This window comes from Neovison vison, chromosome 7 (genome assembly GCF_020171115.1).
Source record: "Neovison vison isolate M4711 chromosome 7, ASM_NN_V1, whole genome shotgun sequence".
NCBI classification, from domain to species: Eukaryota; Metazoa; Chordata; class Mammalia; order Carnivora; family Mustelidae; genus Neogale; species Neogale vison.
The window spans coordinates 97187252-97207446 of record NC_058097.1 but is presented as its reverse complement, the minus strand read 5'-3'; the positions used below and the strand labels follow the sequence as shown (position 1 = coordinate 97207446).

At 39.5% G+C, this 20195-nt stretch overlaps 1 protein-coding gene across 2 annotated transcripts in view; it reads right to left on the bottom strand.

The window, feature by feature from the left end:
- GUCY1A2 (guanylate cyclase 1 soluble subunit alpha 2) overlaps positions 1–20195 on the bottom strand; it is a 308917-nt gene that overhangs the window by 196615 nt on the left and 92107 nt on the right. The window lies entirely within an intron of this gene.

Below are 20195 nucleotides of genomic sequence, written 5' to 3'. Positions count from 1 at the left end.
TATCAAAAACAATAAAAGTGCAATGATCTAATGTCCTAGGTAGCTCTGACTCTGAAATGGCCCCTATTCTGGGGAAAAGAAAAAACAAACATGTAGAAGCATTACTATTTTGCACTTTAGAAGCTTAGGTTACTCAGTGTCTCAGGTGACCTACAGAAATTGGACAGCAAAATAATTTCATAGCTGGAGTGTCGGGAAAGCCAGGCAATGATGCAGAGAGCCGTACCACGAGACGAGGCACAAAGACGGGGCTAGAAAACATCGTTGCCATTTCACGTAGTTCATCAGGAGTCAGCGAACAGGGACAGATATAACCCATGGCTCATTTATTTTCTTTAACGCCTAAACAAGACAGAACAAAAATAGACTCTAATAAAATGATTTCTAATAGAAAGCTGACTCATTACTCTATCTGCCAGAGCATTAATTAATATGGCATCATTTGGATGTCAGACTTCGTGTGTTAGCTCAAACTGCCATTGCAAAATACCATAGACTGGGTGGCGTAAACAACAGGAAGTTATTATTTTTTTCCCCAGTTCTGGAGGCTAGAAGTCTGAGATCTGGGTGCCAGCATGGTAAGGCGGTGGGTGAGACCTACGGAGGGGTCTCTTCCTGGCTTGCAGATGGCTTCCTCCTCACCGTGCGCTCACAGGGCACAGAGAGGTCTGGTGTCTGGTTCTTACTGCTGCACTGGTCATGGAGGACCAGGACTCCGCTCTCATGACTTCGGAAATCACCTACTGAAAGGCTCTCTCTCCAACACAGTCACAAGGAAGAGGGGTAGGTCTTATACATATGAATTTGGGGACGGGGGACAACATAATTCAGTCTGTGGCACTTGGAGAACTGAGACCACCACACATCACTGGTTTAAAAAGAAAAGACGTCCAAATAAGCCACAATCCATTTGCCCAGGACGGTTCTAGCTAGAGTTACGACACAGCAGCAGTTACCATCATGCAAGGAAGCTTACCCAAGTAATTTCAAGAAAGCACAGAGTTTAAGATCCTTTGGAGAGACTGCCATAATTAAAATTTATTATAAAACAATAATAAGGGAACATTTACAAGCATTTTAACAGAAACCTATGTATAACTATTACAATAATTACCTAAATGTTAGCGTATGTACAGTAAAATGCACCCCAAATGCAGTAAAAATAAATCAGTCTTGGATACTAAAAGCATCATCAAAAAGACATTAGGCAAATGACACTGGGCTCACTTGTTACAAAAGAGACATTATCAAGTGTACTGTCTCTCATTTAGACCTTTCTTTAGGAGGCATATACCAAATAGAGTGATAAACTCAATTTGTCTCAAATTAATCTAAAAATTCCATGCAATCCTAACCATATTTCTACATAACTATTTTAAAGGACTCAACAAATTTACTCAGATTTAGATGAAATAATAGAGACGCCAAAATAATGATGTCGTGTGAACAGATATAAGACATATGGCACAGTAACAATTTCTGGAAATGTGAAACACACAAAAAACACTACAGATTCTTACATCTGTAAGAACCCATCCGTACCTGAAGCAGAAAAGTGACTGTGGGATGTGGAGGCTGGGAGCCAGAGCCATTGATGAAGAAGATATGATAATCAAATGAATAAAGAATGAAAAGAAGGGCTTGGCACAGACCGATAACAAAAGGGTTAAAAGCTGAGAATGTAAGGAGTATCATTAATTCAGTTCTCCTGTGTAGAACCACTGGTAAAACAAAAAAGTGAATGAAATAAGATTCTATTTTGATCAAGGAGCACTCCTGACAGCATAACTTATTCACCTAGAGCATATCTGTACGTACAGAGCGTACATTATGCACTAAGACAATCAGGACCATTGCAGAAGTCCCTGGGCAATTACTCTATACCTAAAGAAAACAAAAACACTGATTTCAAAAATCAGGCTGAGGTCAGAGCTACCCTAATGTCAGTGAAAGATTCATGACCGTATATCCAAACAACAGAGCTAGAGGATGAGGAAATCTTTTTGGGGATTTCAATTACAGTATGAAAAAAAATGCTAAAAAGTAAGACTATGGGAACAAGAAAGAATAAAAGGGCTTGTCTGTATTTTGAATGTTTAACTACTAGCTAGGAAGAGTAGGTAGTGATTGAGAAAGGCACAGTTTCCTAATTACAACTACAGAAAAGCTTAATAGACCTCAAACAACAGAACTTTTAAAGCTACCCGATAAATTTGCACACATTGCTTTTGAGAAAACTGTTTTGAGATGACTATAGAGTAATATGTAGTTGTAAGAAATAATAGAGATATCAGATGCCCTTTGTCCAGCTTCCTCAATGATGACATCTTGCGGGACTTTAATAGCAAAAACTGAATATTGCCATTAATTCAATCCACCAACGATCTTGTTCTGATTTCCCCACTTGTCCTCTATTCTGTGTGTGTGTGTGTGTGTGTGTGTGTGTGTGTGTATGATTAGTAAATCTACAAAGAGCAGGAGCACATTTTATAAACAGGGAATGCAAAGGCCAGAAATTACATTTTAAGGGTTTTAAGTTGAAAACTAGTTACCACAGAGTGTATCTTTGTGAAAGCTACTGATAAGTTCTGGCTCAAGATGGCCATCCACGAATGTGATCAGGACCCTTAACTGTAGATCAAAATCCACTTCTCACTTCTTTCTAGGTAATGAACTGGATTCCATTTATATTTTTCTTGCACTTAGTGTGCATATGTGAATGGAAATTATGTACGCTGTCCCAGGTCTGCTCCGTAAACCTCCCCTGCAGAGCACCCAGTGCTTTCTGCCTTCTTACGTGGGCTGAGGTGGCAAACACCCGAACGCCTTTGCCTCTGCCTGGGTCCCTCGGTGGCGAGGAAGAGCAGATCCCCATTCTCCTGATGTGGAGCATTTGCAAGGCACTGTTAATGGAGAAGGACTTCAACTTTTCTTGAGCTACACTACATTGGTGACAGTTGTTACAGAAATAGCTTAGCCTAGCTAATTCACCGCCTCTGCAGGAAGAGTCGTTACACACACTGAAACCAGTCAGCTCGTTCCACTCAGAGACAGATACTTGATTGTGTCCTTGGTTTGACATGAAAAAAAAAAAATCATCTAGGAATTAAACCCAAGCCTTCCCTGCAACGCAGATATTGTTTGTATTTAAAAGAATATTCCCTCCTGAACTCTATCACTGAGATCCCTGAAGGATAGGGAACAAGGTAAACCTCTATTCCTGTTTTCTACCTATACACACACACAAACTAAATGTTCCTCTTTGAGTTGAGATAACTGCAGTAAAGGTGGGGTTTGACTCTGTGATTCTTTATCTTCCATCACAGCGAAGGCTTGGGAAGGGGCTCAGCACAATCCTGTAGGCAGGGTAGATTAAATGACCGCTCAGGTCAGGAACATGGCAGGGATGTCCATTATCACCACTGCTATTCAACATAGTAATAGAAGTCTTGGCCTCAGCAATCAGACAACAAAAGGAAATCAAAGGCATCCAAATCGGCAAAGAAGAAGTCAAACTATCACTCTTTGCAGATGATATGATACTCTATGTAGAAAACCCAAAAGACTCCACTCCAAAACTGCTAGAACTTGTACAGGAATTCAGTAAAGTGTCAGGATATAAAATCAATGCACAGAAATCAGTTGCATTTCTTTACACTAACATCAAGACAGAAAAAAAGAGAAATTAAGGACTCCATCCCATTTACAATTGCACCCCAAACCATAAGATACCTAGGAATAAACCTAACCAAAGAGGCTAAGAATCTATACCCAGAAAACTATGAAGTACTCATGGAAGAAATTGAGGAAGACACAAAAAAATGGAAAAATGCTCCATGTTCATGGATTGGAAGAACAAATATTGTGAAAATGTCTATGCTACCTAAAGCAATCTACACATTTAATGCAATCCCTATTCAAAATCCCATCCATTTTTTTCAAAGAAATTGAACAAATAATCCTAAAATTTATATGGAATCAGAAAAAACCTCGAATAGCCAAAGGAATATTGAAAAAGAAAGCCAAAGTTGGTGGCATCACAATTCCGGACTTCAAGCTCTATTACAAAGCTGTCATCATCAAGACAGCATGGTATTGGCACAAGAACAGACACATAGATCAATGGAACAGAATAGAGAGCCCAGAAATAGACCCTCAACTCTATGGTCAACTAATCTTCGACAAAGCAGGAAAGAATGTCCAATGGAAAAAAGAAAGCCTCTTCAATAAATGGTATTGGGAAAATTGGGCGGCCACATGCAGAAAAATGAAATTAGACCATTTCCTTACACCACACATGAAACTAGTCTCAAAATGGATGAAGGACTTCAATGTGAGAAAGGAATCCATCAAAATCTTTGAGGAGAACACAAGCAGCAACCTCTTTGACCTCAGCTGCAGCAACTTCTTCCTAGGAACATCGCCGAAGGTAAGGGAAGCAAGGGCAAAAACGAACTACTGGATTTCATCAAGATCAAAAGCTTTTGCACAGCAAAGGAAATAGTTAACAAAACCAAAAGACAACTGACAGAATGGGAGAAGATATTTGCAAACGACATATCAGATAAAGGGCTAGTATCCAAAATCTATAAGGAATTTAATAAACCCAACACCCAAAGAACAAATAATCCAATCAAGAAATGGGCAGAGGACATGAACAGACATTTCTGCAGAGAAGACATCTAGATGGCCAACAGACACATGAAAAAGTGCTCTACATCACTCGGCATCAGGGAAATACAAATCAAAACCACAATGAGTTATCACCTCACATCAGTAAGAATGGCTAAAATTAACAGGTCAGGAAATGACAAATGCTGGTGAGGATGTGGAGAAAGGGGAACCCTCCTACACTGTTGGTGGGGATGCAAGCTGGTGCAACCACTCTGGAAAACAGCATGGAAGTTCCTCAAAAAGTTGAAAATAGAGCTACCCTACGACCCAGCAATTGCACTACTGGGTATTTACCCTAAAGATACAAACGTAGTGATCCAAAGGGGCACGTGCATCCGAATGTTCATAGCAGCAATGTCTAGAATAGCCAAACTATGGAAAGAACCTAGATGCCCATCAACAGATGAATGGATAAAGAAGATGTGGTATATATACACACAATGGAATAGTATGCAGCCATCAAAAGAAATGAAATCTTGCCATTTGCGACGACGTGGATGGAACTAGAGGGTATTATGCTTAGCGAAATAAGTCAATTGGAGAAAGACAACTATCATATGATCTCCCTGATATGAAGGAGTGGAGATGCAATGTGGGGGTTTGGGGGATAGGAAAAGAAAAAATGAAAGAAGATGGGATCGGGAGGGAAAAAAACCATGAAAGACTCAATCTCACAAAACAGGCTGAGGGTTGCTGGGGTGAGGGGGTCGGGAGAGGGTGGTCAGGTTATGGACATTGGGGAGGGTATGAGCTATGGTGAGTGCTGTGAAATGTATAAACCTGGTGATTCACAGACCTGTACCCCTGGGGATAAAAATACATTATATGTTTATTTAAAAATTTTTTAAATTAATAAAAAATAATAATAATAAAATTTTTAAAAAATGAATTAATGGGACACCTATGTGGCTCAGTCGTTAAGCATCTGCCTTTGGCTCAGGTCATGATCACAGGGTCCTGGGATCAAGTCCCACATCAGGCTCCCCTACTTGACAGGAATCCTGCTTCTCCCTCTCCCACACCCCTGGCTTCTGTTCCCTCTCTTGCTCTGTCTCTGTCAAATAAATAAATAAAATCTTTAAAAAAAAAAAAAAGAACAGATTAAATGATCTCTCCAAGTCCAAACAGTACTAGGATACTAAAACGATGCAGATAAAATACCAAGCTTTGAAAAGAAAGAGGAAACAAAAAATTGTTAACTGTGCCCCCTAACGATACCTATTGTTTCCCTGGGTGAGTGAAGTTCTGTCCGCACAGCACAGAACCATCTGCGCAGGGAAAAACAGTCAGCTAGGAGCCAGGTCAGCTTGCTTCCTACACCGACTGCTGCCCTTACATTCATCCTAACAACCGAATATTTTTGCATCATATAGATACAATCTATTTGCATTTGGCGAACCCACTGTGAAGATGTTTGCCAAACCTTGGGAAACATGCTGGCTTTAGACACAGCATTCTACACACAGTTACAGAAGGAAATTGATACTCGGCTTATGCTAGGGAATTTTTTTTTAATAGAATCATATCTAAAAGAGAATGTTTCAACACCATTTGTATCATCTAGGAAACACATCAAAATGCAGTTCTTTAAAATATGAATCCAGTTGCCACACATGTGCAGAGCTAAGGTACTACACAAATTTACAGTTATAAACCTGCTTTATCTCAAATCTCAAAATTATTTTAAATAAAATCGTGAAGTTTACCCCAGTAAATTATTCTTAAATTTCCAAATAGATTTTCTGTAAGAATACTCTGTATGTGAGGTCCGAAATATCCCTTAGCCACAATATAGAAAATGTACTAAACCTGATTGAGTGCTGTCTGTCGTGTATCATTTGGCTAAAGACCAGAAGAATCCTCATGTTTGTCAAATTCTTGATTCATATCATATATGGGGAAAGGGCAAAACAGCTCTCAGTACAGGAAACTGGCAGGTCAAACAAGCAAATACAGCACAGTAAGTATATGCCCAACACTTGGGAAGCATACAGTAGGAGCTCTTAACTTACTGTGAGAGCATCAGTGCCTAGACAGACAGACTTCCAGAGACATGCCCTTGAACTTACTGGACCACACCAACCCACAGGTCTTCTCAGGAAAAATCCATCCACAGCTCCACTATGATCAACATAATTAATGGGATATTGACCCTATTTCAAATTTTTATAGAGATAAAATTTAACTGCAGAGTGACTCTGGTGCCATTAGCAAATGGTGCTAACAGACATGGAACCATTGGTTAGTTGCCCTAGTCAACTAACACAGTCAACAGTCTCCAGTGGCATGTCGTTTCTGTGATTGATTTTGAGATATTTCAAAAATATTACTAGACATGTCCATTAAGTGCAAATACAGTGACAATATTAAAAGTGCTAATAAAAAGAGAAATCAGTACTAGGGGATTAAATAAAGATTTACTTTACTGAAAACTAAGACTATTGTATGAGGTTTGGAATTTTCCAACAGTAAAAAGTGTGTTGAAGGAAAAAGAGGAAGTCACAAGGGGACTTCCATTTTGTGAACGTCAAGAGTCCAGAAGTAATCATCCCAACTTCCAACAAGAAAAAAACCTCAACAAACTGAAAACCAACAACTTTTCTTGGATCAAATAACGCAAATAAGAAGAGAGGAGGGTGAAATATTTAGTATCAAATTTTTTTAAAAAATCAACCTAGAATTCTATATGCAGCCATCCTCCAAAAGTAAAGGAGACATTAACACTTTGTCTGAACAACAAAGGCTGAGGGAACTCATTCCCAGCACGCCTGCCCCACAGGAAAAATGTTAAAAGATGTTCTTCATGGAGGAGAAAAATGATATAGGTCAGAAACTTGGATCCCTTTGAGGCAAATAAGAGTGCTGGATAAATAATAAATAAATGTAAAATAATTTTTCTTGTTCCTAATTGACCTAACAGGTAACTTTATTCAAAACAGTAACAGTAACGGTGTACTGTCTGAATACAGCACATGGTAGGTGCCATGACTGACAACAGTGTTACAAGGCTATGAACTATCTGTGCTAAGTGCAGGACTATAGTGTTATTTGAAAGGGGACTTAAGATTAATTGTAAACACGTATCGCAAAATTGGAAGCAACCGCTAAGATGAAGTCACAACAAATGTGACAAGTGTCATGTTTATGTAATCAACAATTTGTCATGAAAAAAAAAAAAAACTTTTAAAAGTGTGACTAAAAGGAGCACCTGGTGGCTCAGTTGGTTGAGCAGTGGACTCTTGACTCTGGCTCAGGTCACAATCTCAGGGTCCTGGGATCCAGCCCCAGATCGGGCTTCCTGCTGGGCAAAGAGCCTGCTGAGGTGTGTCTCTCTCTCCCTCTGCCCTCCTCCACTCCCACCATCAATCTCTGTTTCTAAAGTAAATAAATAAATCTTTACAAGCGTGACCACAGTATTGCTTATTGCAGGGTTCTTACGTTAATCCCGGGTAAGGTAAACACATATTCCTGAACATGAAGGAAATTCGGTGACAGTATTGCTGGGGACTCCGGAGCCACTGAAGCATTTCGAGTCGCCTCTGGAGATCACCAAAAAGGGGACTTCGTGCTTCAACTCAATTTCAATACAGATAAACCAGGTAAACCAAGTGAAAAAAGAAGGCTATGCCTGATTTTAAGATTTCCTACTATTTGTACATTTGAAATCTCACACGTGTTTGTGAGAAATACATTTAAGCTTTACAAGCTGAAATCTCTTTAACGACACTGGACAGGGACGGGGAAGCCTTCTGGAACCTACCCTGAAACAGAGGAGCTTCTACATACACAGAATATTTAATCTTTCATGGTGACACCACTCTCACTGCAAAACTACATAAAGGGGAATAAAGGCTCTTGGGAAATTAAGTTACATAAGGAACATGATCAAAATATACCAAGATCAGCACATAGAGCTGTGACTTTGTTTCTAAAATCAGCTTTCCAAACACTGGTCACAAAAACTACTCCTTTCATTAAAGCTTAAAAGACAAAAGATTCATTTGACAGCTTAGTCAAACACATAAATTGCTTTTTAAGTTAAATATTAAATTTAGACTACCTCATACATCACAAATGACAGCTGCTGTTACATCAACCCTGTTCATGATCCATTTTAGTTACACAGGAAAAAGATATCTGTTTAGCAAAAACTAAATCTTAAAAACCTCATTCTTGCAAAGTTATCAGTCTGTATATGCAAAATAAATACTATAATTTACTGACTTTCTAATCCCCCATTGGTGAAATAGGGCTATACCACCGTTCTCATTCTGCTGTACTATTAAATATAATGGATTAAAGCATCGAGCCCTGGGCCTGGATCGTAATGTACCCTCTCGATCATTAGCAGTTATATTTACAGAAGTGATTTTAAGACGTCAGTTTGGTTCCTCCTTAGAGAACTGTAAACTAGTTAATTCCTAAACTCAAAAATCTCTGATGTGATTACATTCTAATAAGGCTCAGAAATACTATACACTAAGGAGATAAATATACACATATAAACTCATATGTGTATAATATTTATATTATTAGAAGGCCATTAAAATCAAAACCCAAACTTCCAGGACTGCTGACCATGAACCCAGGAGGACTGATCATGTCCTCGCAGGTGGAGTGATGTGGGATCAGAGGGCGGGGCCAGGAGAGCAGACTCAGCAAGCTGCCTTGTAGAAAACCAGAAACATTCTAATTGTCACATTAAGGGGTAGATTCACAGGCTATTATCTTGCCTTTATTCTTCATAACTGGCATTAATGTTATATATTATATTCTATCTATATAGAACATCATTTACTAAAAATTACTTAGTATAAAAAAAAAAGAAAAATTTTAATGGTATTTGGTGGCATTTAAGTATTCAGAGAAAATCTATCCCTCATACTGAACATTTTGGTCCATCTATCCCAGATTTAACACTGAAATCATACAGATTATTTTAAAGCTGGGGGGAGTTTTATAAAATCAATCCAGTGACTCCCACTTCTAGACAAAGGGCAAATACTCACACAAATAAAGGAAATGAATTCAAAGTTCCCAAATAATTCTTCAGTTTAAAGAAAGTATGTTAATAACTGCTAAAACTAAATTTTAATATGTATTTTTAAATTAAACTGACTCCTTAAATCCCAAATTAGCAGTAGTTTGGGGAAGCTAAAAGGAATAGATTAAAAGCAATTCATAACTGATTATTTAATAAATACTTTTAAAAGATGAACATCTTAATTTTTATATGCCTGACACGTAATAGGTGCTCTATAATTTATGAGTGAATACTGAAAAAATTCATGAATGAGCTTCAGTAACTATAAAAGTGTATATATGGACTTTTCAAATGATTTTTGATCATTTTTTCTTTTTATTCACTGTTTAGTGTTCCCATTAACTCCAGTCTTCCTAAACACTAAGAGGGGCCATATGTGTCTGTGGGCTAAACCGCGAGAGGGAGAGGAAGAGAGAGACAGTTTTCCATTAAATAGTATTTTAGAACCTTATTTCATGAAATTATTCTTTCACATTTTCCAGAACTTCTGGTTTGTATTTTCCTGCTCTACCCAGTTTTCCTCTCTATTACAAATTTAAGGATATGATCAGGTTCTTCTAAGATTCTTACCATTTTCCTTTCCATAACCCACCATCCTTGCTAGAAAGAAACAGGACTAAGAACCTATCTACCCATTCCTGTATTTTCATACCCATATCCTAAAAGGGTGAGTTTTCACCAAAGCAGGTAAAACGACTTCCACCATGCACTGTGCTTTCCACCACTGCCAAAAGACTGGCAAAACAGAGGTGCCTGCATGGAAATGAGCTGGACATTCATCTAACAATTTCTGCTGGGGACGCGCCAGTCACATCTTCTGGCCATCTTCTGCTCAGTGTATCCCCCCATGAAATCACCACTTCAGTTTCTCTCTAACTGTATCGGTAAGGCTTCCATGTTTTGCCTAATAGGTTTTCATAGACATCTACTTCTTTGTCCATCTGTGTCTCTTATTTCTGGCTCCTAAAACAAAATTTACCTTTCGATGGAGTAACAGTCCAGCTATTGGTTAACACTAGTCACGGGACTGTGACGTATCATGCTTCCTATTTCAGTTTACGACGACCCACCAAATGTGTACTGCTGTGTATCCCTCAGAAACTGTGAATGTTGTTCTTGACTCCTCTTCCCTGCTTTCTTCCGTCAGTTATTGTACAAAGGCATCCTTCTTCCCCTGCCTTCTGACACCTGATTTTCCAAGACACGTCTAAGCTTTACATTAATTACCACTTTAAATTTCAGTTAAAGACTTCTTGGGGGCACCTCGGTGGCTCAGTGGGCTAATGTCTGCCTTTGACTCAGGTCATGATCCGAGAGTCCTGGGATCGAGCCCTGAGTTGTGCACTTGCTCTGTGTCTCTTTCTCTCAGATAAAAAAATAAAATCTTTTAAAAAAAAAAAAAAACCTTTCGGTTAGGTCATTTAGTGGGCTATTACACACACTCATTGGCGCCTTTGAGATGTGCACCATCTTCCTTCCTACAACAGTAACCCCGGATGTCAAGACCCACAGTGTGTAGAACAACAGTGGTCTTAGCACCGTCAATTACACTTGATTCTTCTGCTCACACTTCTTCCTCTCTCTTTGTCAAGGATTCACCTTCAGTTGGCACAAGAAGCAGTAGCTCTCAATATATTTGGGGTCTTTCTTTTCTGTAACTACTACTTAGTTCCCTTGAACAATGAGGACTTGTCGGCAGTCTGGTGGTATGGACGGATCTTAGGAAAACATTCACTTCGGAGTCTTCCAAGCCAGGACTCTATGTCCACGGCTCTCAGAAAGAAAGCATTTATGCTGAAGGTACCTCTTCCATGTCGAATTTAGGAAAAGATTCCCCACAAACGTAAGCACTTATAAATCCTTGTGCAAGTCTGTGAGGGGGGCTCCAGCACTGGGGCCCAAAAAACTGACTCTACAGTCTGTAGTCTTCAGAGCCCTGCGGAAATCACTTTAGTTCATTGAGCTCCAATGTTCTCGGTCACAAAGGAAAAAAAAAAAAAAATCAAGCCTCATAGCCATGTGGTAAGAATTAAATTAGCCACATTCTGTCTAGCCACCATGTCTTGACCCCAGGATTGACTTAGTGCATGTTGAATCGGTGAAGGGCCTGGAGGGCAACAGTCCTTTAAGAGGCTTCCCTCCGTCCCTTTCTCTCTTTAGCCCACATCCATCCCTTACCTACTTCTTGTCAGAAAGTTGATCCAAAGGCATGGCTGGTGAGTGTTCTGGGCAGGAAGAGATGACACACACTTCCACTGGTCACTCCTAACCTTTTCCTGGGGACCAGCCCCACAGGGCCTCAGGCTGAGTCTTTACGGCTCCCTGAAAATTGCCTGTTTGCCGCACTTGCTCACCACAGGGCTGCTGAACTGTACCGATAGCAGTTTTATGTCTATTTGCGAAAATCTGCAACACGTTAGGGGTCATTTCTCCCAGCCAAGAGCCTGCCCAGCCAACATGGGCCAACGTGGGCCTTAAAAAGCAAGGCCCACAGCCGCTCAGCTCACGCAATCTGCCAGCTGGCCGGCCCCCTAGTCTGTTCACCCCCACCGAGAAGTCCTCCGTTCCTCCTCCTGAAAACTGTAAAAACCTTCCTTAACACTAGAGTACAACATGTTTATTTTTTTTAAGTGTAAGAGGCTGACATTATTTTAAAGGTGAAAAAGTGCTTTATATTAAAATACTAAAGATGAGAGAGAGAGAGAAGTAGGAATCTCCCTCCTAGCCAGCCGTGCACTGATTTTTTTCAGGCACAGATCGTAAGAGTAACCTAATCGTCGCCAGCACAAGCCCACAAGTACCTCTTAGCCAACTTCACTGACCCAGTGACATTTTAAAGCAAATGTAAACCTTTTGAGAAAAAACAGAAGCTTTTTTCATAACCCCCCCAAAAAAAGCCACCCAAGAATTACTCTATTTTTTCTGATTCACATTTATCAAAAAAAGCAAGAATAAGTTTCTCCTATTGAAAACTGAGGTGAAACTGAATTAACAGGAGGTGCAAAATGAGAAACATGTAGAACCCAGTAAGTCCATGTCAGTGGGGCCCTAGAGCAGAGACCTGAGAGCAGGGGAAGGGCCCTTCACTCGCGCCACGTCCGGGGCGTTTCTGCGCACCGGGTACTAGACGGGGCACTGGCACAGAGAGGGCAAGGGTGTGGCCCATCGTCCGGCGAAGTAACATTGGACCAATGATGCACAAACAGATGCAAGGGTGTTTCTACTCTGCTGCCTAACGAGAATACTTCGGGAGTATCGTTGAGTATTACAGAGGTACTCTGTGAGAAATGTGGGTGGATTGGGCAGATTTAAGGACAGAGTGGTTGTTCACATTTACCCGAGTCAGGAAAAGCTCCACGGGGTGGGAGGCATCGCCCGAACACGGAACGACAGCTAGCGGTCCCCACTGTGTGGTCTGGTGAGGCAGGGCATAATCCAATAGTCTACTCACATCTTGTCCTGAAGCAGACATGAAAGCCCTAGGGACTAAATTATAGGAGATTAAAAAAAATAAGAAGGATCAAAGGGTACATAACCAGAGACTACAGAGAAACGAGGTTGATTTATTGCTTACTACTGGCAATTTATGGCATTTTGTGAAGAGAATTAAAAGCGCTGTGAAAGCCATCGCTAATATAATTACGGAAAAGAGCTTTCAGCTGTCAATCATGGCGACAATCACAGAAACGCCTTTACTAAATTCACTAAAAAATATTTATAAATAAAGTAGGGAATATAGGTTAGCCGGTAGAAAAGAAAAATATTTAGCAAGGATGTTGTATATGCTTGGAACAGATGTATCATGTAATTATGATGCATTATTACTAGTAATTACCTCTGAGAGCACATATAAATATGAATGGAGATTTTTACCTTGTTGGAAATGGGAAGTAAACACCATGTAATACACAATTTACACAATTACTCTTCAAACCTTCACAATGCCATCACTGGATAGGCTTTTGATAGGATTTCCCTATTACATTTTCCCCTGTTTCTTTTCCCTTCTTGAAGATATGCCAAAATGCACCCTTCCACAAGGAATTTCTAATATAGTAATGACAGAATCATGTTCAAAAACATTCCAATAACTAGACGATAAGCTAAAACTAAGACGATGAGATTTCACAGTGATAATTCACACAATGACAAAATTCAAAGGCGAACAGATGATTTGATTTTAAAACAGTTTACGTTTAGGCATGGAAACTGACTACCAATCCAACAGGAGCCCAAAGCATAGGTTTCCGAGCAGCACAGGGAGGGGGGAAGTAGTAGGTTCATTAATGGAAGAACCCTGATTTCCACGTCAAGCGTTCCCAACCCTTCCAACCCAGACTACATCTAGACTATGGCATTCATTTCAGGATAAAATGAGAGCCCGTCCGTTGATGAAGCAGGCTGGATAAAGCAACCTCTTAAAACCCTATCACAGGAGCAAGATCTTAAGAAATCTATAATTCTTAGTCCCCCCACCCCCCACCAAAATGATTTAGAGTTACGGCACTTTCATGATCTTTCAAAAATTAACTTAATAGGTCAGGCTATCTATATTTACCCAGCATAAGGCGACACACTGAAGACAGACAGATATAACCAGGATTAGAGCAGAAGTGAATTGATTAGCACGCCAAAAAAATGAAGATTAAATGCTATACTTCTATCACTGGAAATAAATGAAAAAGTCATTAAATCACATTCCATCCATTCAAAATGTATACTGTATCAATGTGGGTGAAGTGTAAATTTATTAAATCTCATTAAAAGTGTAAGCAAGATTGCTGTTTCCAGGCAATTTTAATCTATTAAAAGAGACTCAACCGTGTTTAATGGCTTCACCATTTCCAATGGTTCGCCATTCGTGGAATATAATGACACAGGACAATTTTATAGCCGTGAGAGCAAGTCCTACAAGCTGCTTCTCACTGACACTTTGTTAACAGCTCAAGTGAGTAGAGAAAATTAACCTGTTGCTTTCTTTCACAATGCTGAATGAAGTTGGGGGTCAGAAAATTGCATCTCTTTTTAAAAACATCTCCATTTCATGAGTCCCCTTCTTCAGACTGTCCTTATTGCAATTATGCTCAAATAATGACATTTCAGTGCTTCATTAACTACTGAAAGCATGGACATTCTACTAATAAAAAGCAGTGAAGCCTCTACTTTCTCCGAAATTTGCACTACATTGAATCCTATGATGAGTCTAGTTTTGATTTTTCTTTTCGTCTTTTATTATCTATTTATGTAATACGTCCTAAAGCCAGGGAAAGGTAGCACGTTCTAAGGCCAACTGCCATCTACCCTGTCTCACACGGTCCATGTGCCATGTGATGTGATTGCGGGACACCATGGGAAAAAGCCAGGGACAGGGCTTGGAAGTCACCTATTTTTAAATCTTGTTTATGGATTTCTCATCATTATTTCCATGTTCGCTGAACTCAATTTCCCATATCCTGAAATGCTCCAAGACCAGAACTTGGAGTATGATTTCTGTTCCTTCTGGACCTGACCAGAAAAATCCCTCAGATGTTTCCACACTTTCAGCCAACTGGAACATTCTAAGATGGCCTTTCCTCAAGTTCCCAGGGATGCAAGCCAGAAATGCGATCCTCAAGACAAACTGGGATCCAAACACGGCTTCGAAGATGATTAAAAGACTAGAGTAATTCTGGTGTAATACTGCCACACATTAAGAAAATGCTTACTTTTTTTTTTTTTTGTAGATTTATTTATTTATTTGAGAGGGAGCGAGAGCACCAGTGCAGGAAGGGGCAGAGGGAGAGAATCGTTAAGCAGACTCCCAGCTGAGCACAGAGCCCAGTGCAAGACTATCTCAGGATTCTGAGATCATGACCTGAGCCGAAGCCAAGAGTTGGATATTTAACCGACTGAGCCCCCCAGGTGCTCCAAGAATATGCTTTCAGTTAATCTCTCAGGGTTCTTCCTTGAGCAGTATTATAATGTCTTCCTTGTATTCCCAATTTCCTTCTCCAATTCCTCTGTTAAGAACTTATTACCATGGGGTACCTGGGTGGCTCAATGGGTTAAGCCTCTGCCTTCAGCTCAGGTCATGATCCCAGGGTCCTGGAATCAAGTCCCACATCGGGCTCTCTGCTCAGCGGGGAGCCTGGTTCTCCCTCTCTCTCTGCCTGCCTCCCTGCCTACCTGTGATCTCTGTCAAATAAATAAATAAAATCTTAAAAAAGAAAAAAAGAACTTATTACTCAGTCTTTGATAATCTCACAAAATAATATTCACATAATCTATTTTCTTAACTGTGAAATGGGCATAGTGGTTTGACCTTAAAGGGCTGATGGGACAATTAAATGAGACCATGTGTCCAGGTCAAGGCCTTGCTCATGGTAGCGCCTGACGAACAGTAACTAAGGAGACAAGCCAGAACAAACACCTCCTTCCACTTAAGGACTACCACAATGGACTAGATATTTGCCACCACGAATTTGGTCCTGCCCTTCTCTGGGACGGAGACTCATTAGCGGCAGACGGCTCCTTCATCACATGTCCTTCCCATTGACCACAAGCTGGTGACTCATACAAAGCACCTTCTCAAGAATAGTAAAGTTACTGAACTGAAGAAGCTCACTTCTTTTTCCAGTTAGAATCTGGTCATCAGGAGCACATCAATTCAACTCCAAAAAAAAAGTATTCATCCTATAACAGTTCTAAACAATTAGCCTTTGCTTAGGCTGCTTTCCTTGTGGAAATGATTCTGGGATCAGCACAACATGAGGTTAATCATTTCAACCATGGGCCCCTCTGTTTCTTCCACAATAAAACAGTGGTAACAAATACCTACCCTCTTTCAGACATGACGGAGAAGGAAGAATCGTGCTGAGCTTTATGCAGGAAATGGTTTTACATGTGCCCTCCCGATAAAGGATGAAGCCTCCGTGAGTTTATTCATTCCATCAGTGATGGGGGGTACTGAAGAAATACAGGTGGGTAAGATAGAGTCTGTGTTCTTACACTCACAAGTTAATGAGGGAAACACATAGGAACAAACAATAACAATAAAAAATATATGCAATATGGGTAATGAGCGATAAGAGAGTCCTTAGGGCTGGAACTGTGTCATCTCCAGATGTGTATTCCCACAGGCTGGAAACGAAGTAAGTGTTGACTGAAAGTTCTTGTCCTGCATAGTGAGCAAATAGGTACAGGCCGTGATGGTGAGGGAAGGAGGGAGATAAACATGACAAGGGACAGAAGGTCAAAATTTGGAATAGCCACTGTGGAAACATGACAGATGATGAAAAAGTATGTAGTAGTGAGACTGAATTACTTATGTTTTAAGGAATGACTGAAATTGGACTAATAATCTACAAATGGGGACCTATTACCAGAAAATTCCTTTATTAGGATTTCACTTGTGATCCTTTTTTGGCCTTTTCATTTTATGCCAGGCAGATTGTGATGACAAGAAAATTACAGAAATATTGTTTAAGTAGTCTAATTATTTTCCATTAACAGTGAAAGTTTAAATAAGACCACTGATTAAAAAGTGAATTAATTTTATCTAATAATACTTCCTAATTCAACAGCACTTTACAAAATGCCATGACATGTATCCTCAAACTTTGGCCTTAACAAAACAGAAGGAATTACAAAATTGTTCACTCCCTCCCTTAGCAGACATTTCCTGAGTGCCTGCTGTATGCCAGACAAGGGCTCATTGTCGGGGGTGGTGTGATGGACAGACGCTGGCAGGTCTGACTCTAACGTGAAGGGAAGACAAAGCGTGACGCCCGGTTATACACACGTGACTGGCTCGGATGAACTCACATGCCAGCACTTCTCGGGAAAGCCCAAACTCATATTGCCCTAAACACGCGATTGTCAAAAAACATGAATCATGGGCAGAAAAATCCGGTCTCATGGGAACTTTTTAACAAAATAATAATAATGAAGATGATGATGACAATATGGTTACTTTGTTATCATTCATAGTCATGCTCACAGGACAATCAGAAGAATCACTTAAATGCAATATTTAAAAACTTAGCATCTCTCAAAAAATATGATAAGCTCACGTTGACATTAAGTTAGTCAGTAACTTCTTTGTATCTTTTGTATTAATTATAATCTCACAAATATTTCCCAAGTTGATGTATGGGAATACGAACTGTATAAGTGCCTGAAACAGTCCCTTTTGCAGTAAATGCTCAAAAAATACCTGCTGTTTTGATAAGCCTTCAGCAGACTACACCGAAGAAGTCCATTCGGAGCCGTACACTGTAGGACAAGCGCTGAGCCTGACTGTTCGGGTTCGAATACTGGCTTTGCCCAGAACTAGCTCTGGAGCCGTGGCAAGGATCTCAGCATCCCTGTACTTCACTTTACCTGTCTATGAAGTGGTCCTTCGCAATAGCCCCTACGGCGGCACAGAGTTGTTACGGGAACTAAACGGGATCATACACAGAAAATGTTGAGAAGAGGGCACAATCGCGACATGTGGTATGTCACATCAGCCTCAAAAGGGTAGCAAAAAACTATGATGTATCCATCAGGCTATTACAAGCTGTTTTCCCAAAGTACATTAAAATCCTGAGAAAGTTTTCAAAAGGCTTAGTCCCAAAGATCAAGTTTTGTTTGTTTTTTAATATTGTAGGATTTTGGATGAGAAACTGGAAGTCACTAATTCTAAAGAAATTCATATACGTTTTAAACTTCGGTTAACTTCATTAATCCTTCACAGTAACCAGGGCGCCTGGGGGCTCAGTTGTTAAGCCTCTGCCTTCAGCTCCGGTCATGACCTCAGGGTCCTGGGATGGAGCCCCGCATCGGGCTCCCTGCTCAGTCGGGAGTCTGCTTCTCTCTCTCCCTGCGCCCCTCCCCCTGCTCGTGCTCTCTCTCGCTCTTTCAATAAATAATTCCTGCACCATTAGTGATAGAATTTTAGAGAACATTCTTATTTCTCCTACTGTGAGCCAACTCTATTTCAAGAGGTTTGAGACCTACTGTAAATTATCTTTACTTCTGGAAGGGTAAATGGTATTAGGAGTTGTAGGCCTCACTTTAAGTTAAATAAAAATAGATTTTTTAATGTTTTGATTAATTCTAGTGGGAAAAATAAACAGAATAGACAATTTTCTACCCTAATTTTTGACAAGGCAAATGAAATGATTTTTGACATTTCACACTAACATAAAGAAAAATACCTTCTACACTACAACACATGTTGTAAATCAATGTCTAGTCTAATAATAAATCAATGTCTAGTCTAATGACTGACTCTTTGGCATCTGTGCTATGAACACTGTAAGGCTTCTTCTCAATCATAAAGTGAGCTTTTGAAAAATTGACTCAAATTTACAAAATGTAAAAGTGGTGTCATAGTCAACCCAGCTATGCCAAACCAAGAAAACCAACCCAAACACTGAATACAAACAACAGAAAAGGAGACAGATCAAATTGGTGAGTGGAATATCTCAAAATAAATTTTAAAATTTTAAAATAAAGCATAAATTTTGTTGATGGCAGTTACTGTTAAGATAGGGAGTGAAGGGGATATAATCCAAAGTTGACCCACAAAATCCTCATACCTTTGATACTATAATAGGTAAAAGGAAATGTAATTAAGGTATTCTAACTCAAAAACTATTAGGATAAAAACAGGAAAATAATAAAGTACTTAAGTCAATTTTTGTACACGTAACAGAAGCATTTCAAAATTTCTGAGAAATTCTTTGCTCCAGGAAACATGACACCAGATCTTTGTCCAAATTATAAAGAACATTTCATACCAGACCCACTTAATAATTTCTTCCCCTTGGAATTATTAAATTAGTGGTTAAGGGAAACAAAGCAGATGTACATATACTCTATATTTAGATGTTAAGAAGACTCTCAAAACACATTTTTTAAATTAAATTATTTTAAATTGTTATAGGATAGTGGTGAGAAGCAGCCATAGAAATTGAGTATCGGTGGCACTTGTGAGATAACACTGCAGGACAGCGGTTCTCTTCAAAGAAATGTCTGGGGAAAGCTCAAGAGACCAAACGAGATGTAAAGTCTCCAGGATAATGTTCTTTACGAAAATCAAACACATTCTTATAGTGCCCAATGATCCTTCTCAGGAATAGAACATTGGGATCCTTTTTCTCATACAGACAAAATTATTCGTTCTCTTCTGTAATTCAGTAATATAAGTTCGAGTTTAAAAAGCCAGAGCCATGGGAATAAAGTTTCAGTAATGCAAGAGGACTAAGTTCTCGAGGTCTGCTGTACATTGCCCTGTGGTTAAGAATACTGTATCATTCACTATGCTGTAAATTGTGTAAGACTGATGACTCACAGACCTGTACCCCTGAAGCAAATAATACATTATGCTAACTTAAAAAATTGTATTATACACTTACAAATCCTTTAAAGAGTACATCTTATGTTAAATGTTCTTACCACAATAAAATTTTTAAAAAGTATCTACTTCTGAGTAGAAAAACTAACAGACATG